Raw genomic sequence first — 26089 nt, forward strand, 5'->3', positions numbered from 1 at the left:
TACCAGACCACTGTGACTCAAAGGCACCCTACCCCAGCTTGGGTGATGACTCGTGAAAGTTGCACTCTGGGTGGAAAGGAAACCCTCTTTTTATTTTAAGACGGCAGTCACCAAGAGACTTAGAGTGCCTCCCTAAGTAGTAGTCGTCTCTACTGCTTCGAGAAGAGAATTTTCCTGAGAACGAACAGGTCACGGGTCACAGGTGGAGACAGGCAGAGTATTCTTTTCCTTGTTCCTCCCCAGTCATCTTCATTTTATCTTTTGTTTTATTTTTCCCAACATAATACTTTTATTGGTTATTTGGGGATTTCACATCATGCACCCTGATCACACTCACGTCTCAGTCCTCCCATGTCCTTGACACTGTCAGTTCACTTTGGGGAAACCATCAGTTTTTCTGTTTATTTAGGCTACTAAATTTCCCTTTTTTATTTTCCTTAAGTCAAATCAACGTAGAATTCTGTTATTTGAAATCATTCATTTACCAAGATGGGGCTGAAGCGACCTTGTCCTCTGAGAGCTCACTAAAATCTATTTGCATCCCTTACTCTCTATTCTATAGTAATTCACTTGCTTTTCCCAAGATTTCGGCAAGCTGGCAGGGATTTACAGCTTCCTTATTGCATTTTTATCTTGGTCCTTCCTTTATGTCTGCTGAAGCCTGATGGTCCCAGAAAGGCCCATCTTTCTTTATACTGCACTGATGCAGCCGCAGATTCCATCCCCTTTCCTTTGACATTCCCACAAACCACTCACAAGGTGGGCAGGAGTGTGCCTGTGCACAGAGCTGCCCTGTGAAGCTTTGCAGTTAGTGAGAGCTTTGCATTATGGAAAACAAATAAGCTGAACTGACTGCTTGACATGCCTTTTTCCCTTAGAGTCCCCACTCGCAGCAGAACATTCTACTAGCTTCCTTTTCTGACCTCCCTGGTCCCCTACCATGTTGCCTGGTGCTCTTCCTCCTCCTAGCACCCTCCATTCCTTCCTCCGATTTTCTATTTTTCCGGTGTCTCAGCCTAGCACTCCTTCATCCACAAATCGAATCCTTATCTCTGTCCCACTGAACCAGGCAGCATCACTATTGCTCCTTCTCTCTTTGCTGAGAAAAGAGCTGGCAGAAGCAACTGAAGGGAAAGAGGTTTCTCCCCGTTCGCAGTTGTGGGGGTTCAGCCCAAGATGAGGTAGAGGGGTGCAGCAACAGGAGGAGAAGGTGGCTGGTCACATGGCATCCACAGTTAGGAAAAAAGAACGTTGAATGCTGGTGCTCAATTGCTTCCTCCTTCACATTCAGTCCAGCCCCCAAGCCAAGAAACAGTACTGCCTACAGCGAGGCTGGAAATTGCCACCTCAATGAACCTAATTGAGATAATCCCTCATAGCCTTGTCTGGAGACCTATTTCCGTGGTGACTCCAAATCTCAAGTTGACAGTCAAGAGTAACTACCAGAGTCACTCTATACCTCTTTCTACAAACCCCAATGTTCTCATTTAGTCAAAAACATCCGATTCTGGTAAGATGGTAGCTCTACTCTACGGAGTGAAGATAGAGGGGTAGGAGCAGAAAGCCTATAGAATTGGTAACTAGGAATCTGCTTCTCTCTAGGACAAGCAGTCTCAACCTCAGCACTCCAGGTAGCTTGGACTAGATGAATCTTTGTTGTGGAACGGGGGGAAGGCTGCCCTGTGCATTGTTAAGACATCAGTAAGCTCACACAAACACCATTCCCAGCCATAAAAACAAAAAGAGCACCAAATCATTCCAAATATCCTACAGAGGTCAAAGGGCCACTAGATGAGACAGCCTGTTTTAGGGGACCACTCCATAGTAACTCACAACATAGAAGAAGCAGACACAGTAGCATCACAACTGTGGGCCCAGAATCTGCTCTGTCTAAGACCGATGAATGACACATTAGCTGCCTTCATTCTACAGCTCTCAATGATCACCAAAAACCCAATTTCAATAGGAAGTTGAAAACAAAATGCATAGTCAGCATTCTAATTTGTCTTTTTAAAATAATGAACTTTGGCACACAGCTTTGGTGATAACACTTTGGGGCCATACCAGATAATTAGTATTTAGGAGATGTTTTAATGATAAGACCATTCAAATTATTAGGGGATATTGTTTAGAGAATAAATTTTGCTAGAAGATACTCTGAGTTTCCAAACATTAAGATCCCACTCTTTCCTCTCTAATTACTTGTTAATGATACCATTTTACTTTGATTGGTTCCTGATATTGTACTCATAAAATATTTGTTTGCCAAAGATGACCCATTATGTTACTCTGACATAAATAGTTTTGAGCATTTCCAAAGCCATACTGGGGTCTCAACTGGAAGGCAGAAGAAAAAGTAAAGAAGAAGAATTAGATTAGGCATGGCCTGAGCAAGCAAGACTGAATGGGTGTGTGGCATGAGACTCAAATTACAGTGTCTGAGGATTTTCAATCCAGAGTCCACCCTCCCTGTACTTGATATAAGGTAAAATGGTGATACTCTAGTTCTGAGAAGCTCAGGGGGATTGCCATGATGTCTCTAGGGGAGATGGTCAGCAGTTAAGAGCACTTGCTGGTCTTACAGAGGACCTGAGTTCTGTTCCCAGCACCCACATCCACTTGTAACTCTAGTCCCACAGCCTCTGAGAGCCTCATCTGGTGTCCACAAGAATAGTACACAATTTGTGCACATACGCATACTCAGGCTCACATACACATACACATAAAATAAAACTAAAATATTTTTAAAAGGTCTCTATATATAAGCTGAGAATATGATAGAGGTATATGCAAAACATTTTGTTTCAGTCAGTTTCAAATCAATTGGTGGGCATCTCTTTTAACAACAGGGGTCACAAGAGAAAGATGAATTCTAGATTGAAGCTGCTGGTGAAATTGAAACTTCTGATTGACCCCACATGGTTAAGTCTGGTTCAAAAACCAGGAAGAACCAAGACATCTGGCTATTAAGAAAGGGACCCAGGGTATGGTGGAGTTGAGAAGCCATCCAGACTGGATTCATAAGTTCTTACAAGCATGGGCCAGTGGGTGTTTTTTGATTGTTTAAAACATAGCTGTATAGAAAGTGATTTATCCAAGAATATCTCAATACCTACCAAGAACATTCAGGGGAAAAGTGAAACTGGATACCTAAGCACATGTTTAATCATCTTCTGCTAGAAACAAGTCCCTAACACTGATAGAAAGAGAAATAGAGAACTAAGATTATAAACAGGGGTCAGAAGTCCACGTAAATGGAGATTGTAGGGCTGGGGGAGAGATTTTGTGGAAGTGCTTGCTGTCTATCATGACACCGGAGTTTGACCTTCTGAACCCACATTTTGAATATTGAGGATGGTAGTATATACGAGTAATCTAGCACTGGGGAAGTGGAGTCGGGAAGATCTCTGGAGCTCTCCTTGTGCAGGTAGCAGGTAGTTTGGTCAGTGTTCTCTTCAGCATTGAGGTTTTTCAGAGTTCTGCTGTGGATGCTTCCCAGTTTACTGTTGCATGCAGCTGTTTGATATTTAGGTCAAGAATATCCTGGGAGTTTGGCAGATGTCTGCTTACAAGGTGGAGGAAGTTATGAAGACTGTGGTGATGAACGGCAGGAATGGCTGCCATCAAATACATGATGCTCTACCAAATGGGGGGGGGAGTATGGATTTCTTCCTTACAGCTGTGAGGCCAGCAGGGGAAGGGCTGCAACAAGGCTAGGGATAACATTTGGTTGGCAGAGGGTTTTCCTAGCACGCATGAAGCCATGTGTCTGATCCCTAGCACTGCATAAAACAGGCATAATGGCACACACCTGCAATCCCAGCATATACAAGACGGAGGCAGGAGGATGAGGAAATTAAGGCCATTCCCAGCTGTGCAATAAGTTTGAGACCAGCCTAGGATCCATGAAACTATCTCAGAGAGAGAGAGAGAGAGAGAGAGAGAGAGAGAGAGAGAGAGAGAGAGAGATGATAAATTATCATGAGCAAAATATAGCTGTAAATATTCCATTTGTCTGTCAGTGTTACCCCACAGCAACTTGAAGGAATTTGCCTCTGTGGACAAGCAAAAATGCAGAGATACCATTTGGAAATCCTAAATTGCAGTTTTTAAAAACACCACCAACACACCTGTCCAGCATTTCCTCAAAGGAACTACAGATAAAAGCCAAAGACTTTACCACAGTCCCTCCTCTTGTCTACCACACTGTGCCACGTGGCAGATTCCATTCATCAAAATATTTGCTTTTAATCCAAATAGCATGCTTGCCCGATGTGTGCATTGTCTGGTGGCCTCTGTCTGCACCAGAGTTTCCCAAATTATAACTCATGGGTAAGCCCACACAGACATGGATTTGCAGCTGTTAATGAAGGAGCTGATCCTGTAGTGAGTGTTCACAAGTTCACTCACCGGTGCTTTCTAGGGGAAGCTGATCTCTTGGCAGCCACTCTACAGAGGGAATTCAAGCAATGGACACTCAGTCTTTAGATTCCTTCCCTGACACTTTGGGAATTTAGGCTGTGATTGTGCATGCGTGTGTGTGTGTGTGTGTGTGTGTGTGTGTGTGTGTGTGTGTGTGTGTGTATGTGTGTGTATACTTATGCACAGGAGCATGTGTGCAAATACCCAAGGAGACAAGAAGATGATATCAGATCCCCTGGACCTAGAGCTATAGGTCACTTTGAGCCCCCTGACATGGGTGCTGGAAACCAAACCCAGGTCCTCTGTAAGAGTAGCAAACACTCTTAACCACTGAGCCATCTCTCCAGCCCTGCTTACATTTTTGTCTCTAGTACATGTACTGTAGAATGGTTGAAGAAAAGCAAAAATATATTATGCAAATGACATTATGATTCATTTATTAATTTATATATTAAGGTCATGGTGGTGAGAATATTTTATTTTAATCTGAGAAAGATGGCTTGCATTCATTAGTAAAGCAACCATGTTTTCCATGTATCCAATCAGAAAGACATAGCAGTCAGGAAAATGAGCACTGCATCCTGAAACTGAGCACTCTAGGAATGTATGTGAATATAAACTCCAAAGGGTCAAAGAGCCCAGCTAGAGATCTGACCTAGAAAAACACTGGGCTATGTGCTTATGACATACCTATCATTGGTAAAGTGGAAGTAGTAAAAAACAGAATGAATCCAACACCCTCTTCTACCCATCCCTCTGAAAGGATGCTGACCCAGGGCCTAGGGCCAGGTCATTGACTGGCCTTGTCCTCAGAATGTAGATCTTTGCTATATGATGACAGTCACTGTGTTGTATTAGAAGAAACCAGTGGCAATTCTGGATTCCTTGTCTTTTTTTTTTTCTTTCTTTCAAAAGTTTTCCCATTCTGTCAGTGGAGGAAAATGGTCTTTAAGTTCTTCCTCTTTTTTGTTTGTTTGTTTCTGCCTTTCTTTGCAATGGAATTTATTAGGTCAAGCAGTGAGACTCTGTGGGGCCAGTGAGGAGGGGACCAAAGAAATCACTTGTGTCACTTTTCATATACACCACTGAGGAAAGCATTTTCCTGAGATCAAACGTAGGCCACCGGACTCACCCACCTTAGCGTTGACAGCCCTTGGAGCTAACTCTGTGGCTAAGAAATGGCTTCTTGTTTCCCTCTAGTGTCATTGCGACTCTATCCTCCAAGCATTATAGCTTTAAACTCTGAGTGGTCTCCTATCCCACTGTTGTGACTTAGATAAGTGTCACCTTCAAATTCAACTGGAGACTTAATCCCCTGGTGCCATGGTATGAAGAAGCGCAGCTTCAGAACGTGATGAAAGTCACGAGGGCTCTGCCTTCTCCGGTGGGACTGGCACTCTCAGGAAGGGCTTAAGACCGAAGGGAGCACATGGACACGGCATCCCTTCCTTCCAGAGGATTCAGCAACTTCACCTTGGAAACTGAGAACAAAGCCTCACTAGGTACCAAACCCATTAATTTGTTAATCTTGGATTTCTCAGCCACCAGAGCTGTGAGAGATATATTTCTGTTTTCACAAATCACCCAGCTTGGATATTACAGTACGACAAACAGACTGAACCAATGCTCAGAACTGGAGACTAGTATCAAACTCTCTTCACAGCCTGTGAATTCCAATATGACCTAATATCTTAAATGTCACCTCATATGGAATTGACTTAAGGCTTCAATCTAGTGTCTTCCTAGTATACAGGGGTCATGCCTGTCACAGACTTGTATGTTTTCCATGGTGTAGAAGACATCCCCAAGACTTCTGGGTGGCTGCTCTTTTCTCATTTGTCTAGGTCTCTTTTTAAATAAAGGAATCTTCCCTAACTAGAATGTCTTTCACAAATACCTTTCTTTAACATTATTTTGTTTTCTGATCAGCACAAACTCCAGCTTTACTGACTGATTTCTTTCTTTGTTCCTCCTCTACAGCATAAGTTCCTTGCCTGTCTAGACCTAGTGTGGCCTCCAAGAGAGGGCCTCACATATATGATGGATAATAAATTGCATGCTATCTCTAGGGATGTCCATCTCAGTCTTCCCATATGTAGATGTGTAACATGAAACCTGGGTTTAGGACCCAACAAATGATGCTCTGTACCATCGCAACCACCAGAATTAAGACAGATGTGAATGCTGCATAGCTAAGACAGGAGAAGCAAGGCAAACATTTGGAGAACTGAGCACACTACAGGAAGGGTGTTCTTACTCATCTGTAAAACCTGTTGGAGTTTAGTAGACAGAGGAAGGAGAAAATGACACAGGAGAGAATATGAAGAGTCAAAGGATACTTAAAGAATGATCTTATGGAGCTTGCAAGATTGCTCAGTAGTTAAGAGAGCTTGCTGCTCTTCCAGAGGACCTAAGTTCTGTTTCTAGCACTCACATCAGGTGGCTCACTCCAGCTGTAACTCCAGCCCTATTCAAGGGGTCCTGTGCCCTCTCTGGCTTCTGAGAGCACCACCACTCACATGCACAAACCCATACTCAGTCACACAAGCGCGCACGCGCGCGCACGCACACACACACACACACACACACACACACCACATACATAATTAAAAATAATAAAAAAAACTTTAAAATAGAGCAATAATATAGCAATAGAGCAAGTCAGGCTGTAAGTCGATAATGGTAAAGATAACAAAGAAAACAACAGGACTGTGAATTAGAAAATGTGAACGACAGAATGAAGAATTTGAAAATATCTCATTTTGTACCAGGAATCAGGAAAGATCCTGGGTCAGAGGAGTGCATGACTAATAACATGATCTCTGAGGGACATTTTTGCTGCAATATTTAAGAAAAGTGCAACTCAGGAAGGCTAGAAATGGGAAAAGATCTGAATTTGAAGGACAGCACTGAGTCTAAGATGTAATTTTTCGCAGTGGAGGATAAAGTGAAGATATTCATGTTGGAGAGATGTATCTGAGGGCAAGTTGCATGAATGACACAAAGGGAGATGTTAGTGAGATGGATGCTGAGCCTGGGGTACCCAGGAAGACTGAACTGAAGCAGGAAAAGCAGATTGGGAAGAGGAAGCAGGCAGGTAACTGAGCTGCCGGGAGGCATCCTGGTGGAGGTGTCCTACAACTGCATAGAAATGAAGATTCATTGTGGGAGTGGGGAGGCTGGATTATTGATCTATGCCTTCTAGAAATAATGGTTTAGCTTGTGCCTGTGCAGAATGAGTTCTCTAAGAGAAAACTAAAGCCAGGGAACAAAGAACAAAAGAAGACTCAGATGAACACCTACCTTAGGGGTCAGAGAGAGGAGCAAAGAAACAAAAGAATTTCATCAGCTGGCCCCAAAATAAACGGAACACACCTGCTCTAAGTGTCAGAAGTTCAAGTCCCTAACAATAGCATAAATGAATGCAGCGATTTATCTTGCAGCCTGAGTCTTCCTACAGGATCACAATGTCTTCTTAACGTCAGGCACAGCATGCAGTTATTACAGCTGCTCATTATTCCTGTTGAGGTGACAGCCTGCCTGGCTCTTGCCTACACATTTAGGAGGACAGATGTCCTCCTGTAAAAGACAGGAGGTAAAAGAGAGATGGGGGGGGGGCGTTCCAACCTTAAGATGCAATCAAGACAATGAAGTTTCCAGCCACAACACTTTGTGGACACTATGTATTCCTCTCTTCACAGAATTTTCTTTGGAAGAAATTTCAGTGGTGTTTATTTACAATAGAAAGAACTTTCTTAAATTAATGATGGAATTCTGTTTTTTTTTTTTTAAATTGAAGTCTTCATACCTTCATGTGTGGAGGTGAGAGGACATCCTTAGATGTTCTCACCATTCACCTTGTCTGAGGTAGCATCTCTTGTTGGCTGCTGCATAGGCCAGGCTGGTTGGTCCATTCAACCATCTGGAGATTCTCCCATCTCTGTCCCTGGGATTATAGAAAACCACTACTGCATCTGACTTTCTTTACATAGTTCTAGGAGTCCAAACCTAGGTCCCTGTGGGGTTTTTCAGTGAAAGCTTTGCCCCCTGCACTGCCTCTGCAGCCCTGGACAGAACTATAGAGCAGCAACAATATCACATTAGATTAGAAAATGTGAATACAAACTTAGGATCTCAATACTACACTCTCCAGAACTTTTGTTTATTGTGGTCAAGAGATGGCAATAACCTTCACATTCACATGACAAAACCAGTCTACAATCCTTGTGACTTTCACAACCTCTCAGCACTAAAGTCTTAGCTATTATCAGGGGCAAATAAATGAGTCTCCCCAAACAAAATACACCCGCAACCATAATGACAGCTGTGTTTTCCCTATGCAAAGGTAAATAATGAGCCACTGAACAATGTAGTTCTCTGATTTTTTTTTCCAAATAGGAAATTTGACCCCCTAAAATTTGAGCAGACAGCCAAGAATGGAGCATGGATTTCTTTCTCACCCCAGGTCAGGCCCAGGCTGGAAGCTACTTCCTTTGGTTTAATCTAAAATACAGTTGGAAATTAATACAACAACTATTTCCTCTATCCACCTTAATTACTGAGTAAAGGTAGAGTGGATGGCCAACAACAGAAACACTCCATCCTCATGTGTTGTGAGGACACAGCCCTGGCCTCTTACAACATTGACATGGACTAAGAACATGAAATGACTGCGGATGCTCCTGTGCCTCCATTTACCTCACCAATAAATTACACAGTGGTCCTTTACCAGGAACTCCACAGAGAAAAATACATTTCTCTGGTCACATCTTTTTCCTTACCAAGTTGACATTTCCTGTGTTTATCTTTAAAAGCAGGAGTGGTGGGTCAGCCTGACATGCTTTTTAGGCCATCATAACTTGACTTGGAGAATTGGTTTAAGTTAATAATGCTAATGGCAAAAAAAAAAAAAAAAAAAAGAAAAAAAGAAAGAAACCCTGTCTACAAAGCTGCCATAGCAGGAAAAGCAAGCCTCTTCTGTAACAGCCTTGATCAATGTGTCAGCTACTCCACAGAATATTCAATAGTCCCCTCCCCAACAACACGCACACAAAGTGTCCCACGAAACAAAGGCTGGCAGACAGACAGTATCTTGGAGTATCCAGTAATGGGATTTGACAAGAGCCAGGTACTTGGGGCAGGCTCAGTCAATGCTAATTGACAATGAAGGGAGTCAAAGGCAAACAGGAAACCTTGAACCTCGTGGGGGTGGGGGTGGGGACCTCTGGCTGGAGGCCTTCTCCTTTTCCCATTGCCCCCTTGTATTTAATTACTTGTTCAGTCAGTGCAATGTAGTCTAACTTGCTGTCAGGTGGCTTTGGACTGATCTCAAGTGTTAATTGAGGATTTCCTTTAAAAGGAAATGTCTCATGACTGTAGAGACACCTGTCTTTGGAAACAGGAAGTCCTCTGCCAACTAGGTCTCAGATATACCTGTGTGTGTGTGTGTGGGGGGGGGTGTTTCTATCTGTGCAGATTTATGTGTGTGTGTGTGGGTACTTGTACATGGAGAGGATACAGGAGGTGCAAGATGGAAGAGAGATAATGCCACGTGATGGAACATGATAGAACAGATTAATATAAATGGGTTAATTTAAGTTATAAGAGCTAGTTAGGAACTAAGCCTAATCTATAGGCCAGGCTTTCATAATTAATAAGAAGTCTCTGTGTCATTATTTGGGAGCTGTCTGGGGAAACAGAGAATTACTTGTTCCAGGACCCTTCAACTCTCCATCATGGATTGGGCTCATGAAGCCTCACCTTTCTCTGAGGGACTGATAGCAGTTAAGGGTCACTGAAGTACAGGGTGTCATTTCTTCAGTGGGGTAGCTACTGAAATGTTGACCATGCTCCTGTAAGTAACCATTCACCCATCTACAAGGAATCAACCCCAATTAAACTCAATCACACACACACACACACACACACACACACACACACACACACAGAGAGACAGAGAGACAGAGAGACAGATACACACACAAAGACAGACAGAAAGACAGACACACACATACACACACACAGAGACAGACAGACAGACAGACACATACACATGTAGAAGAGAGGGGCTTGTTGGGAAGCAGAAGGGTTCGACATAAGGGGTGGGGTTGGGGTGATAAGGAGTGGATGACTAAAATTCATCATATACATGTATGAAATTGTCAAAAAACAAATGAAAAAAGCATCTGCTGAGCATGCTGGGAAGAGCCCAAGGTTTGGATGAGTGTGTGCCTATACTATCCCAACTACACCTCTAATAATCAGACGGCTTGGCCCAGTTACCTATCCACTTCATGCCTCAGTTTCTTCCACATGAAACAGAGGTACCTGCTTCATGCTGCCCTTATAAAGATCAAATGATCTAGAGCTCCTAAAACATTTTGCCTAGTGGGTAACATAATATGTGCACAATTGTTAGCACAATTACTATGAAGGTTCTTAAACTTCTAACACTGTGACTCTTTAATACAGTTCCTCATGTTGTCATGACTCCCAACCATAAAATTATTTTCATTGCTACTTCACAACTGTAATTTTGCTAATTATGAACCATAATGTAAATATATTTTAGAAATAGAGGATAACCAAAGGGGTCACAACCCACAGGTTGAGAACCATGGTATTAGTTTATTGTCACAGTTATTGGCACCATTATGACAATTTCAAGGTAGAAAGGGGAGCTGGAGAGATAGCTCAACAGTTAGAGGCTAAGGCTCACACCCAACACCTCAAGAGTTCAATTCCCAGTGTCCATAACAAAGCCTGTCTCTCCATTTCAATGTAGAAAGTAGAAAATATTTTTTCTGTTTTGCTGTCTTCACATCCTGGGATCATATCTATAATACTATAGGCAATCAGGAAAAGCATTTGCTAGACCACAAGACCACAGACTGGGTAATCTTAGCTCTTGCCTTCACATTTTGGTTGTTTCAAATTCTCAGGCATGGTGATGGAGAGTGTTGGGCATGCTCAAACTTGTTTCCTACAAATGTGCCAAATGCCCTCCAAACTGGCCATCTGTGGGGTGACATTCCCAAGGAAAAAATACTTCCTGGTCAGTGATTAGAAGGAGGCATTCACCTACCATAATCATGGCATGGACCTGAGGTTGCAAATGGGGAGAGAAGTGCCCCAAATTTCTAAATGGACATAGTCATTTTCTTCTTAAAGTATATATATAATGTGTGTGTGTGTACAAGCACCTGCAAATATGACTGTACATGTACCACAGTACACATCTGTAGGGAGGTATCAGTCAACATCTTCCACCTTGTATGAGACAGGAGCTCTTGTTCACCACTGCATATGCCAGGCTAGCTAGCCTATGAATTTCCAGGGACTATCTTGTGACTACCTCCCATCTCACTGTAAGAGTGCTGGGATTATACATGCACACTACTGTATCCACCTTTAAGTGGGTTTGGGGGACTCAACCTCAGGTCCTTCTACTTCTGTGGCAAGTTATTCTTTCACCGCCCACAGTAAGTCCTTTTCTATGAAGAAGATAGTGTCAACTCTGTGAAAGATGAAAGACATTGGACTATTTCAAATGAAGAGAAAATAAGGTATCTGGCTATGTGACCAAGGTAGGAGCAGCAGCATCTTATCTCCTGACTTATGTCCCATGAATCTTCACTTTTCTTTTTAATATCCTTAAGCAGACAGGCCTATGCTGCTACTCTGAGGCCATCCAATTGTGCTGAGTCACTCTGTTCTTCATTAAGAATGAAATAATCACAATTTATTGGGTGTGTCCATATCCCAAAGTGTTTGCCTTTAGCTCACTAAGTAGACCAGGCTGGATGGCCAGTGAGCCCTAGGGATCTGCTGCTTCTCTGACTCCACAAGGCTGGGACCACAAGCACAAGTCACCATGTCCAGTTTTGGGTTTTTGGTTTGTTGTTGTTTTGTTGTAAGGATCAAATTCAGGTCTTCATGTTTGGATGGCAAGCACCATACCAACCGAGCCACCTACCAAGCCCCTTGATGCCACTACTGAAGGAGTAATCTGGCTTGACACAGCCGAGATCTCTGGCAGATGAAACCTCTTGTAGGTCTCTACTGGACTTTCTGACAAAACACTAAAGACACAGTTGGGTAGGAATTCAACAGAGGCTGTATTGCTGAGTCAACCAAGGTAGTTTATTGTAAGGCAGACATAGTTACAGGACAGACACAGAAATGTCCCCACTTGCAAACCCCACTGCAGAAGCATGCCCTTTCTTTGGCTCTTCCCAAGTAGGCAGGTCCACAGATGCCTGAACAATGCAGTTAGTAAGGTCGTTGATTTCTTATTCCTACTTGACCTTAGAAAATGACATTGCAAAACCATCCAAACTTGCCACAAAGATTCAAAGTATCTGGAAGCCACTTTTGATATTTAAAGCATTGTCTGCGATTCTAGCTGCAGGATCAGAGAGAACCCAACTCTCAAACTGTGAGGTGTGTGTTTCTTTGTAGTTCAACATTCATATCAAACAACTCACAGGAGCCCCAAGTGTAGCACATGGCTGACTGTGTTTTAACTGTAGCTAGTGCCACCGTTAATGATGTCTTTGGTAGCTAAGCAACGTGGCTCCTGTATACCATCATCTGAATTCAAACTTGAGAAGACAAAAAGGACACGAATTTTTAACCTAAAGGTAAGAACTATGCTAGCCAACAATGTGGCCCCATTTACAGTCTACCCTGAGGCCTCACTTCAGGGAACCTATTCCCTTCAGATCCAGAAAGTGGCTTGGGTGGATACCCAACATCCCAGCTGGGCAATCGCCAGGCTATGGGACCATTCCTCAGGAAGGCAAGACCACCTTAGCTCTCATAGAAATGAGAGGAACAATTATCCCTTTAATGAGATAATGTGATTTTCCTCTCTAGAATCCCACACTCTCAAGCAGTTCTTCATAAAGCTGTAGCTAGACAACTTTGAGAGAGTGCCTGCCTTTCTGAACTACTCAGAAAGCATAACTTCTTTTTCACTCAGTCTCTTTCCAGAGCATCTTTCTTGAACACGTTGGCCTTCACTCTTTCTTTAAAGCCTGCCCCCATGTGGCTGTTTGTTTGCCATATGGCTGCCCTTCATGTTGCCTGCGCTTAAGCTGCATGGATGCATTCTCTCCTCCATCTTCCACCTCTGGGAAGCTGCTGAGATTTACAGTCTTACAGCTTGCCTTCTGTGTGTGTGTGTGTGTGTGTGTGTGTGTGTGTGTGTGTGTATGCACGTGCACGTGCATGCGCACACTCATGCATGTGTGTTAAATGCTAATAATAAATGTCCCTGAACTTCTTTTGAGTCAGTTCTTACACTATTTTGTTATTCACGGGACTTAAGAGCTCCATGAGCAGACTCTGGATTCCCCTGGTGACATGTACTCAGGTAGGACTCTCCTAAATTTCTAGTAACATGTTCATAAACATGGCTAATTTGGGGACAAAATTATACACATTAAAGCAGTTCCTATTTACAGTTCCCCGAGTCAAGAAAAGAGAAGTACAGGGCAGAGAAAGAGCAGTCGAACTCAGAGCTGGGGTCCCAGGACTTCAGTCTGAACTATTTCAGGCATAGGTCCATGCTAAGAGCTTCTGGATTCCATCCTATGAGTGATGACATCTTCCTCACCATGTTTCAGCAACTTCCAGAAAACCTGAGAAGGTGATCCACCACCTCGCCAGCCAAGCAATGGACCTACAGGAGGACATACAAGGAGAGGTCCATTAGGAATGGATACAAACAATATGATCATTGAGGAGATGAGGGCAGAGGGCAGAGTGAATGGGTCCTCACCTCCTCCCAGCTTGCTTCTCTTGCTTCCTCTCCAGAAGGGGGTTTGTGCACTCAAACTGCTAGTGGTTTGGAATTTGGTGGATTCTGCAGTGATCACATTGGAGTCCTTCACCTTGCAGGCCACGCAATATCTGTTGATAAGAACATAGAATAAATCCTTGGGCATGAATGACATATGGAATCATCTTCTGTGTGGAATCGTACATAACAGACACACACAAAGGAGGGTTGGGAGGACAAGAGAAGAAAACGCAGAGAGGATACACTACCTGCCGCCTTTCCCTGGGATTCCCCTAGGCAGTTGTGTCCTGGACCGGAGACTTGAAGTGATTTCTAGGACCTCCCAGACGTCTCAAAGGTCTGAAGGGATAGGACGCATCATTCCACTGCCATGTGGGCACCTGATCTCAGAACTCAGCTCCTTGATAACCTTGGCCAGCCTTGCCCCAACTCTCCTGAGTGGATTCTGTCACCAAAATACTACACAACAGAGCAAAATGCAGTTGGAAATTAACAAGAGGTTCTCTGTGGGCCCCTTGTCCTGGGGTAGCCATCAGGGAAAGGCTGGGCAGATGGGCTCAGGGGTCATCAACCTCCTGGGCTTCTCTTTAGCAGACTCCATGCTGAAGTCACCTCACTATTCAGCTTCTCCCAAGCTTCCAAAGCCCTAAGCAGATTCCATCTAGCCTGCAGTCCATTCCTTGATTCAATCTAATGCAGCTTGTTGGCTCTGAGGACCACATAGAACATGGAAGCAGTTTCTATTCCAGCTGGGCTTCCCACCTGACCAGAAGAGCACCAAACTAGAGGGTGAGAGACACAAGACACACATGGCTCTACCCATGACCCTCTTCCCCCTGCCTCAAGCCATGGACAGTCCAGAACTCCCATTTTGTGCTTTCATAGACCCATGTCCCTAGAATACAGGGTAGTTGGCACAAGATGAAGTACCCAGGCTGGGGTCTGAAATTGAAACACTACCCAGATGCACAGAGATCAAAGCATCCATGGAAACTCGTCCACACAAAAGCAGCTGCCAATAGCACACCAAACTGATAGGCTCCTGCAGAACTCTTTATGATGACAGAAATATCCTCTGCTGTCTGGTGGAGTGGTCACTAGTCACCTGTAGCCATGGAGCTCTCAAAATGCAGCAGCCCTGACTAAGGAATAGATTTTGAAATTTTATTTGAGTTAAAGTAATCACACTGATCTATTGGCTATCATGTCGCAGTCTTAGTCTGTCACTCGGGTGACAGTTTTACTCTTAGAAATGACATGATTCTCCCTAGATAGGAAGTCATGGCTGAAGATTTAGGCAAAGGAGAGAGTGGAGTTCATAACCAAGCACCTCACCTCAGCACATCTGTGAATCTTCCTGCACACTTTCCTCTTTTCTGGTAAAGAGACATGAAAATATCCCTCAGGTCACTGTGGGTATCATGTAACACAGCATGTGAGACTGAGCACTTCTCATACACCCTGCATAATGCAAAGTGAAGCTGTATCACATGGAGATATAACATACATAAATTCCTTACTCTAATGTTTCATGAGCAAGCAGGAGAAAGAGAAAAAAGAATATAAACAATTGGATCAGAAACCTTTCACTGGACTCTAAATGAATGTCATGGAGTGAGCATGTGATCAAAGGTACCACCTTCTTTTATTTTAATCCCAATGACCTATCACAGTTTTAGTGCACTTTTTAAAATGCCTATCTGCATACATGTGCATATATTCATGTGCACAGGTACATATGTGAGTGAAGGTGTGCACACAGCATGTGTCCACATGCCCATGGAAGTCAGAAGACAACCCTACCCGATCACCAGGGATGCTCTCCACCTCGTGACCTGGAGCTCACCAAGAAGGCCAGGCCAGGCTGGCCCTGAATGAAGGTACCTTCTTCCCTTCCTTATTGGCTGAACAATCAGAAGGGTCCAAGGTCGCCCATCATCTGGGGTCTTACATTCCATCTGCTGTGTACATTGGTTTGTGTCTTATCAGAGACCTTGCACAGGCTCCACTCTATGCCTTATGTCCTGTCTATTTTAAAGCTTATGGGGTGTGACCCTGATCTGCAGGTGACAGGCAAGCTTGGCCATTAGTAATTTTCTACTCTGAAGATTTAGTGAGGCTTGGTGGGAGGGATGCCTTGAAGATGCTAGCAAGGCTCCAGTCTTTCCTGCTCAACTGAAGTTGGTTCTCAGTTGACTAAAGGCAGTCTTGAAACCATGAACCTTGTTTTGCTGTTTTGTTTTATTTCTAACTCTCTAGAGCCCTCCTGTCTATTGCTTTTTCAAATGCTATTGCAGAAACCTGTCCAGACCCCTCCCTATGAGGTCTGCATTCCTCATCTTCGAGTTCATCTTCCAACATTTCACATTTTAATTCCTTTTCTGACTGCCCTCTCCAAGTCTTACTGGTGTTGCTTTTGTGGTTCACCTGTCTCCTGCATCTCAGCATCCATTTGAATGTCTTAACAGTTCCAATTCTATGTTCACTCCTCCCATTCAAGTAACTAGTGCAGCTGCTGCGTCCTGGCTGGACCAGCCTGATTCATCTCTCCCTCCTTCTTCCATAAACAGCTATGTCACTGAGTATATGGAAACACAAGCATCATATGTTTGCTTTACATTTTCTCCCCCATTAAATCTCTCACATCATTAGCACATCCTGACAACTCTTTTCTGGATCTCTACTTTGAACCTAAAATACAGGATTAGGGAAAATAATAGTATACATAAGCTTGCTTTGTTGTTTTTGAGACAGTGGTCTAGGCTGACCCTGGATCCTTCCTCCTCAGCATCTTGAATGCAGGGATTACAGATGTACAACACCACATCCATCTTAGATCCAGTGTTTTGATATAATGGGTAATTGATGCTTGAACTGTGTTCTCAAGGAAATTCCTAGGCACATCCACCAGGGCAACTGACAGTCAGATGAAACACATGAACCACAGCTAAAACTCACACATCAGTTCTTGCAGGAGGCATTTGCTAGAGCCTAGGACCCAGGCCTTCTGTAGAGATCATCAACAACATCATGGTATCCAATGATAAAGAGCCTTTGAGTCTTCAATTTCCCATTGTTCCAGCTCTCTAGAGATGATACATCTGGCACAACATGAGAGGATATCATAATCCATACCTGTTAGACGCACCAACCACTCCCACTCAACTCTGCCAATACCAACAGTCTCCTCTTCTACAGACAGTAGGAGACACAAGACAACACCTCTAATACTTGGGTCCTTACCTGCCTCTTTAATTTACTTGACTTGGAGGAAGGCTATGTCCTGTTAACCCATGCCTTCTCTGACCACGCAGAGATCTCATTTTTCTGAAGTGACTCCTGCCACAGACTCTTTTGTCCACCCACTGTGGAATACTATCTAGACCTATGTTATGAATCCGTTTTGTACAAGTTGAACTTTCCTCGGGGTGGAAGAGGAAGCTAGCTCATAAAACTCAGAAAGCCAAAGAAACTTCCAAGGTTCAGGAAGCCCATAAAGTTACAAGATTCACAAAACCCCTTTCCCAGGTTGTAAAAGTAGTAAAGGGTTGCTGGAGAGAGGGGCCTCTGCAGTTGAGCACAGAGCTCCAGAAACACAGCCCTCACCCATGCTGGGTAGGCTTTTCAATAGTATAGTCACCCTCAGGTTGTCTATGATCTTAGATAGAATTCTTTACTCATGTTCTTGCAAATGGCCTTACTAAACTCACTGGGACAAGTCATCTCGAGTAGAGTCACTTACTTGTTCTGTCCCTGGTGACCAGCCATTTAATACCTCCCCAGGAAAAGTAGCAAAATCTGATGGATGTCTAGTGGCTAACTGGGCATCCAAACTTAAGGAAGTTACCAGAGCCTGAATCTTCACATCCCACTCTGTCCCTGGCTTCAGTTACAGACACCTGTTTCCTTAAAACTCAAATCTACTCCTATACTTTCCAGACCAGCATTCTCATCGACAGATAAAGATGCAGCAGAGACTGGTGGCCCTTTACCCAGCTCCCTCTGGTCCTGTCAAGGCATACCTCCAATGGCTAATGGCAGCACCTCATTCCAAGAGGCTTTTCTCCAGAGACTGCCTTTTCTGGGCGTACAAGGCCAGGAATATCCAAGTCTTTGATGAGGGTCTTCATGCTTGCACAGCAAGCCCTATACTGACTGTACCATCTCCTCAGCCTGACTACCTTCCTTCCCTCTGCTCCCTCGAGCCATTTGAAGCTATTGAAACACAGTGCTTGCTCTCAAACCTGTCTCAGAGGCATCTTGGGGCGGGGGAGAAAACTGTTACAGGGGAAAGCTGGGTTAGTTTAACTGTGATCTCTTTCATCATTTCAAAACACTTGACATAGATACATGTGAATACATAAATGAGGGTTTCTGAGCCATGTTAAGTGGATTTATAAATATTATCTAAGTCCATCTAACCTTAGAGTTTTAATGTGTTTTTCACATTTTTTAATGCACTGGTTCTGTCTCTCTTCTGTAAGTTCATGAGGTGTCCCAAGGCCAGGAGTGTGTCACCTCTTTCACAATGTCTAGGGTGCCACTCAGAAGACTGAATATTTATTCAATCGTGGTCTACAGACAAGAGGCCATGGAGGTCAGGCTGTTGGCCTCACAGGCTTGTCAGGGGTGACACAGTTCTGAAGAGAAGGACATTGTGGTGCTGCTTCCCAGTGCTGTGAAGCATAAAATATTCGGAAAGCTCAGAAGCGGAGCAGACACTGAGGCAGCACCAAGCTAGGAGATGAGAGACTGCAGCATACACTAAGGCCTGCAGGCACATACAAGATACTGTGTCAATATGTGATTTTCTGCTTCCTAGGGATGCCCCTCCAAAGGATAACTGAGATGAGCCCTTGATTTCTCCTTCCTTCCTTCTTTTCTTTCTAGGACTTCATAGCATAGCCTGGTCTCAGACTATGTAGGTAAAGATAACCTTGAACTCCTAATCATCCTGTCTCCATGTCCTAAGTGTTGGGATTAAGGCATGGACCACTGATTCTAGTTTATGTGGTGGGAACAGGTCAAAGTCAGGATTCACGCATGCTAGGCAAGCAAACAACTGAGTTATCAGAGCTAGTTTTTTTCCCCCAATGGAAACCCACACCTGGGAGATCTGGAGCTCATTTTTGAGACCCCTGCACTTATGCAGCAAGGCAGGACCCATCTGATTTATTAAGAACTTGAAAGTGCATCCATCACAGGAACAGGTACTAACAGGTCCAGCCTCAAGCAGGTAAAACAAGAGCCCTATCATGACTGAGGCTTCTGCTCTAGAAGAGAAAAACTTACGGAACAATTAGCCACAGCAAGCAAGGCTGAACACCAAACCACGGACTGCAAACACACTTGTCTTTGCTGATGGCTTATGGCCTTCCCATCTTTGCTGATGGCTTATGGCCTTCCCATCTTTGCTGACTTGGCTTATGGCCTTCCCATCTTTGCTGACAGTTTATGGCCTTCCCATCTTTGCTGATGGCTTATGGCCTTCCCATTTGCTAGCTTCTTTTCCTAACTAGAAAACAAGGAGAGTCTACCACAGACATCCTGGAGTTTGAACTCTTATTGACTAGTTTCTCCAGGATCGAAGATTCTAAGTGAAGCCAAGAATGACACTCAGAGCAGAGACATTTTGACAGCTGACCATCCACACGAGACAGAGATCAGGCAGACTTTTCTGTATCCTGAGCTTGGCCACTAACCAAGCTCACTGGAACACCATTGCAGTCATTCCTGATTCAGTCTAATGCCTCAAGCAAATGGCCATCTGGGATGTCACACACTCAGCAACCTGGCCCAGAAATAGAGGCCAGGCTTGCCCATGAATGCAGCAGAATCTTGTGAGAATATTCTAAAGCTTTGTTTGGGGGAAAGCACACAACCTACAGCTTTATACACACTACACATCTCTAATTTAAACTCTCAGGAAGTGGAGGCAGGAGGATCATGAGTCATGAGTTCAAGTTCATCCTCAATATAGTGAGTTCAAGGCCAACCTAGGCTGTGTGAGACCCTCTTTAATAACAAGAGACAGATAAAAAGGTAGGTAGATAGATGATAGATAGATAGATAGATAGATAGATAGATAGATAGATAGATAGATAGATAGATAGATAGATAGATAGATAGATAGGTAGGTAGCCACAGGGGGTATGAAAGAAGGAAGGAAATAGGGAGAAAAGAAATAAGAAAACTTAATGTGATTCTGTACATAGAGGACATTCTAGATTCCATAAAAGCATACTAAAATTAATTCTAAATTTGAATAGAGAGTCCAGCCCTTGCAGAGCCCAGGCTGGGATGTTTTCCTGTCATGTGGAAACTAGAAGAAGTCACAGTGACAAGCAGACAGAGCAATGGTCAAGTCTTCCATAAATGAACTGCAAACAGCTGTCACTGGCTGTGAACAAAGCTGGAATTAAGAAGGGCATGGGAAAAAAACAGGCTGGCAGAGGAAACTCCTGAGAACCACAAACAAAGGGACATGTCACAGCTGCTTGGGGTCAGCTTCTAACTTTCTCCTGCTGTGGGTAGAAAAGGTTCCTCCATGGAGAAGATGGTCATTTACAGAAGATAGATGGAAAATGGATGTAACAGTGGGTTGGGGAGATGGCTACGAGGGTAAGAACACTTGATGGATAATCATGATGACCTAAGTTCAGATCACCACACCGTAGGTTAAAAACTGAGCATGCACCTCTAACCATAGGGCTGAGCAGGTCTAGAGACAGGAGGGTCGCTGGGTTTGCTGGACAGCCAGCCTAAGTGAAAATCAGTGAGAGACCTTGTCCAGAGGAAATAAAGCAGAGATTAACAGTGCAGGACACCTGAAGTCTCCTCTAGCCACCACATCTGCCCATAACAGTGAGCATGCACACACACACACACACACACACACACACACACACACACACACACACACAGTTATGTGCTGCCTGGTATGGGAGTTAGGAACTGAATTCAAATTCTCTGGAAGAATAACAAGTACTCTTTAACTAAGGAGTCATCTGTCCAACACCCCTAATCCTCTGCACAATAAAGTTGAAAAATAAATAAAAAGCAAGCAGGTTCGGCAAATACTGTGAACCTGTCTGATGGTCTCATGGTGAAATACTATAGGATCTGTTCAATCCTGAAAAGTTTCGTGCAATTCTTTATGGGAGAAATTTATAGCTTTCCCAAGTAACAAGTGAGAAATACTATCACCTATTGACTGTTTACTTATGCTGATCTTCAAAGCCTTGTCCATTCTGAGCAATGGAAAAAAAAGGAAGAGGCAACACATCTCAATACACTCACTCACTCTCTGAGTCAATAATATCCAACCTGCACTTCACAGGCTACATGTGTCCTGGGACAGCTGTGAATATAGCCCAACACAAAACTTCAAACTTACTTCAAACATTGTGAAATGTAGTGTGTGTGTGTGTGTGTGTGTGTGTGTGTGTGTGTGTGTGTGTGTGTGACTTGATTGTTGTGTACCTGAATGTGACTTTTGGAGATGACAATGCCATATTCTAGTGTCAAAGGTTTGGAAATGCCTGCAGAGTTCTGCACACACAAGTGTCATCGAAGCATGACTTTTGCCCCATGGGACAACAAAAGACACACCTCCTGTCCTATAAGCTTTGTCAACTTAACACAGCCTAGAATCACCTGAGAAGGGAGTCTCAAACTGAAGGACTGCCCAGTTCACAATGGCCTATGAACATATTTGTGGGGAGTTGTCTTGGCTGTTAATTGATGTAGGATACCCAGCCCACTGTGGGCAGAACTATTCCCTTTGCAAGTCATCTTGAGCTGATAGGAAAGCTAGCTAAGCATAAGCCAGCAATTGTGCCAATAAATAGCATCCCCCCCCCATGGTTTCTGCTTCAAGTCCTTGAGTTCTCGCCCTGACTTCTCTCAATGACAAACTGTGACATAGAAGTGATAGATGAGATAAGCCCTTTCTTCCCCTGAGTTTCGTCAATATTTTATCATAAAATAAAGAAACTGGAACACCTAGGTTAAGAACATACAAGGGCTGATTGGAAGTTCTTGATCCTAGACAGTTGAAGATTTTCACATCTAGAGACGAACTCACTTGAGCTCTCCTTCACTACCTCGATACCCACTCACTGCCTGCCTCTGTGTCAGAGTTAATATCTTTGTGGTTACCAAGTAAAATCTTTGAAATGTAACAGCAGACCACTGGCTCCCACAACTCCCAAAGCCAAGTGTGTCATCTGCTAGCCTCTGAGGCCTGCAGCAGAGCTCTCTCTGTCTGTGGCTGTGCCTGGCACTTCCACCAAAGTATTTAACATTCTTTCACTTGTGATTTTTTCCATTGTTCTATCACTATGAAAATTATGAAATTGTTTCCACATTTGAACATGTTATTTGAGGTGAGCTGAATCTGTGTTCCTGAGCCGTGGTCACTCTTGTTTGGCTCAATAGTAATCTATCTCTTGCTCCCCTGGAGGTGAGAGCTAAGTTTTGCGTTGATAGTACTTAAGAAAAGATGTCATAGCTTCCTTTACAGTCACATAACAAATCCTGCATGCTCTCCCAACTATGCTCGAGTCTGCACTGAGTTTATCATTTGCTCTTTGACTTGCTCACACTATACAATTAAAAGTTTGTCTCTTGGTACTTTTATTAATGTCTGAGTAGCTCAGTATTAAAGAGAGTTATTAGTTTCTGTTTGTAAGGCAGCTTAGCATCTTCCTTCCATGTTTTATATTAGTTCTTTTTCTTCCTGACCAAATTTATTTGTCCTCAATCATCTCTAGGTGCCATTACTCAAGAATAAACAACAGAGTGTTGATGATGCTGAGTTTGTTTATAATGCTGATAGTGCTTTAAGGAATACCAAAATTGGAACATGCTTGTATGTGCATATGATATTTTATATATGTGAATGTATGTGTCTGAATGTGGTATCTGAGCATGTGCAAATGTGTGCGCCCATGCATGCACACAGATGTGCTGAAGGACATCGAGTACCCTCTCCTCCCATTCTCTTTATTCCTTTGAGGGGTCTCTCCCTGAACTGGAGCTCATTTTTTTTTCAGCTGTATTGGCAGCCAGTGATCCTGGGAAATCTTCCTCCATCTACTCCCTCCAGTGCTTGGTTATAGACATGTGTGGAAATGCACATAGTTCACTATGTGGGTACTGGGATCCGAACTCAGATCCTTATTCTTGTACAACAAGCACTCTTAACTGCTGAGCAACCCTTCCAGCACCCTCCCCCACCTTATGACATTGTAACGTGATGTTTTCATCTACAAAGCTCACCCTCAAGAACTGCAAAATCAAGTCACACACACACACACACACACACACACACACTAATCTCATACAGTTTTAAGTACGTTTGTGACTGTGTGTTGGCCTCCTAGCTATCCTCAGACACATGGGCCAAGGCAGTGGGTCGAACATGGAACACACTCAGTTCCTGACCTTGGTAACTGAAGTATAAATTCCAAGTCAGTTCACTCTGCAAGATTCGTCACAGCACTTCAGAGTGCCCAACTGAGGGTCAGATTCTATGTCAAGGGACCTGATGTACACCAGGAGCAAAGACACATTATAATCTTCCTATAGCAGATCTGGGCATCCTAGACAAATACTCCCAACCAACGTGGTGCCGTAGGTCTCCGGAGATGGGGAGAGCATCTTCCAGTTGTTCCCCACTTCCTTCTCTCCAATTCGGCTTAGGAACTACTGTTGAAGATGATAAAACAAGGTGACATCAAACTCTCCCACCACCCCCAGTTCCACATTCTAAGACTGAGGGACCAGAAAATGTCTTCTCTCTCTTGCCCTCCTCTTGCCTCCTTCTCTCCTCAGTCTTTTCCAAGACAAGTTCTCTCTAAATTGCCCAGACTGATTTTTCCACTTTTACCTCCTAAGTGGCTGAGATTGCAGCCAGGCAGTAGATTGCAACCACCCAATGCTGTTGACAGAGTCTACCCTATCTCTTTAAACAGTTCCAAGTTTCAATCCTCTCATCCATAAAAGGGGAAGACTTGATGTCCTGAGAACATTCAGACATGGCACTCATGCAATCAGTCATTGCCCAGCTGTCACTCACAAGTCCCCTTTGCTGAGTCCCAGGGAAAGCCGTGAAGGTCGACTACCAAACCAGTTCCAGTGAAGTCTTTATGACCAAGTTTGTACCAGTGAATTTCCAATCTGTCAGTCGTTCCAAAGCTGTGACCCAGAGGAACCAAGTTTCCAGGCAGAAAATGAATGTAAACAGAGCTCACATCTGCCTGTGTGTGGCCTCCTCAGACACAAACAGATTACTCAACCAGGGCAAACACAAGAGGTGCCAGTGTCAACCTCAGATGGTGACAGGGCCAATTATGACTTGGCTTGCCTTCTTGAATCTGAAATGTCACTTGTGCTAGGGAACTGCTCTGTCTGTAAAAGCCCCATGAGAAAGAAGCCACATCTTTGTGACTTTCATTCCCATAGATGTCAAGAGCGAGAAGCTATAGAGGCAGCCTGCTTACCATGCTACACAAAAACCTCAAATGGCAAAGTAGAAAATCTTCAGTGAGCCCAGAGATCATCAGAACAAAAACATCTGGAAAGTAAACCAGAACACTATATAAAACTCTGGTAGCCATGATCCCTTCTGATGGCCACTTGTTATAAGGGGTGTTTCAGGAAAAGCCAATTTTTATTTTTTCAAAAGAAACTAAAAACCTAGATGCTTGCTGACATACCAATATGGCAGCTCCCGGGCCGGGGAGACAGCTCCATCAGAAAAATGCCAGTTGTGTGGAAATGAAAACCTGAGCTTGATCCCCAGAAACCGCACAAAGTGGAGCACACATTTGTAATCCCAGAACTGGGAAGGCAGAGACAGGCACATCCCCGAGGCTCAATGGCCAGTCAGCCTAGACTACTTGGCTAGTTCCAGGCCAGTAAGAGAGCCTATCGCCAAATAAGGCAGACTGTGCCTGAGCAGCACTACCAAGGGCACTCTCCGGCCTCCACACACACATGCCCTCAGATATGTGTACATGTGCACAAGCATACAGATGCACATTTGTGCACACGCACATGTGTATGCATACACTCACACACATGAATGAATACACGTGCAAGCATACACACACACACACACACACACACACACACACACACAGCTGCAAAATTTAAAGTTAATAACAAGCAAACCCAATGGCCGAGCTCTTTGATAGGTCAAATTCTACAAGAGAGCTCAGATTCCATGGTTTCTATGGAAGCCGAGTACAGCAAGATCCTCAGCCTTGGAGCAGAGAAACCTGAGTGCCGGCCCTGTATGTCACCAGGAAGGATGAACAAAAAAGCATCTATGGTCAGCTTCCTCCAGACTCGAATCAAAGCCAACCTGAGCTGTCATTAGGACCACAGGGAAGTGAGCTAAGGGACACGCAGGCCACTCAATCACCATCGGCTGTGTCACACCACAGCTCCAGTCTTTGGTCCATTCCCTCTCTCGGCTGAAAAATTTTGCTAGTCCTTTTACCTCAAAGGAACTGCTGCTTGGATCAGATGGGATCGCACGAGGAAAGCGCTTAGTGAGTGCTCGTAAATAAGTCTTTGTTGTTGGAAAGATTATGGGTAACCAGGAAACAAAAAGCTGAAAGCATAAATTCTCTAGACACTAACATGGAGATGCAGATAAACAGTCTATTTACAGCTCAGCCAGTGCGTACAGCAGACACACGCTCTCTCACTTCCCCCTAGCTTTCCGTGAAATTCTAGTTGTTATCAAACTCTCAGCTCACTAAGTGTTTCCCCCCAATATTGGTCTCATCAATAGATTGCATATTAACCACCAGGCTAGTATCACTTTTGTTGTTCATGACTGATGAGCTT

The 26089-nt window shown here is 43.8% G+C and overlaps 1 protein-coding gene and 1 long non-coding RNA gene across 9 annotated transcripts in view; both read right to left on the reverse strand.

Moving 5' to 3' along the window:
* Positions 1–26089, reverse strand: part of Rbms3 (RNA binding motif single stranded interacting protein 3) — a 1336321-nt gene that overhangs the window by 1144368 nt on the left and 165864 nt on the right. The window lies entirely within an intron of this gene.
* Positions 13603–25062, reverse strand: LOC119088392. 2 transcript variants are annotated; one of them, XR_005092071.1, is made up of 4 exons: positions 24309–25062; positions 14476–14686; positions 14207–14337; positions 13603–14107 (listed from the first exon to the last, which is right to left on the reverse strand). It is a non-coding gene; the product is annotated as an uncharacterized LOC119088392 (long non-coding RNA). The 2 variants fall into 2 exon arrangements; XR_005092070.1 differs by lacking the exon at positions 24309–25062 and having other exon boundaries at positions 14476–20322.

The sequence above is a fragment of the Peromyscus leucopus genome, chromosome 7 (assembly GCF_004664715.2).
Source record: "Peromyscus leucopus breed LL Stock chromosome 7, UCI_PerLeu_2.1, whole genome shotgun sequence".
Classification (NCBI taxonomy): Eukaryota; Metazoa; Chordata; class Mammalia; order Rodentia; family Cricetidae; genus Peromyscus; species Peromyscus leucopus.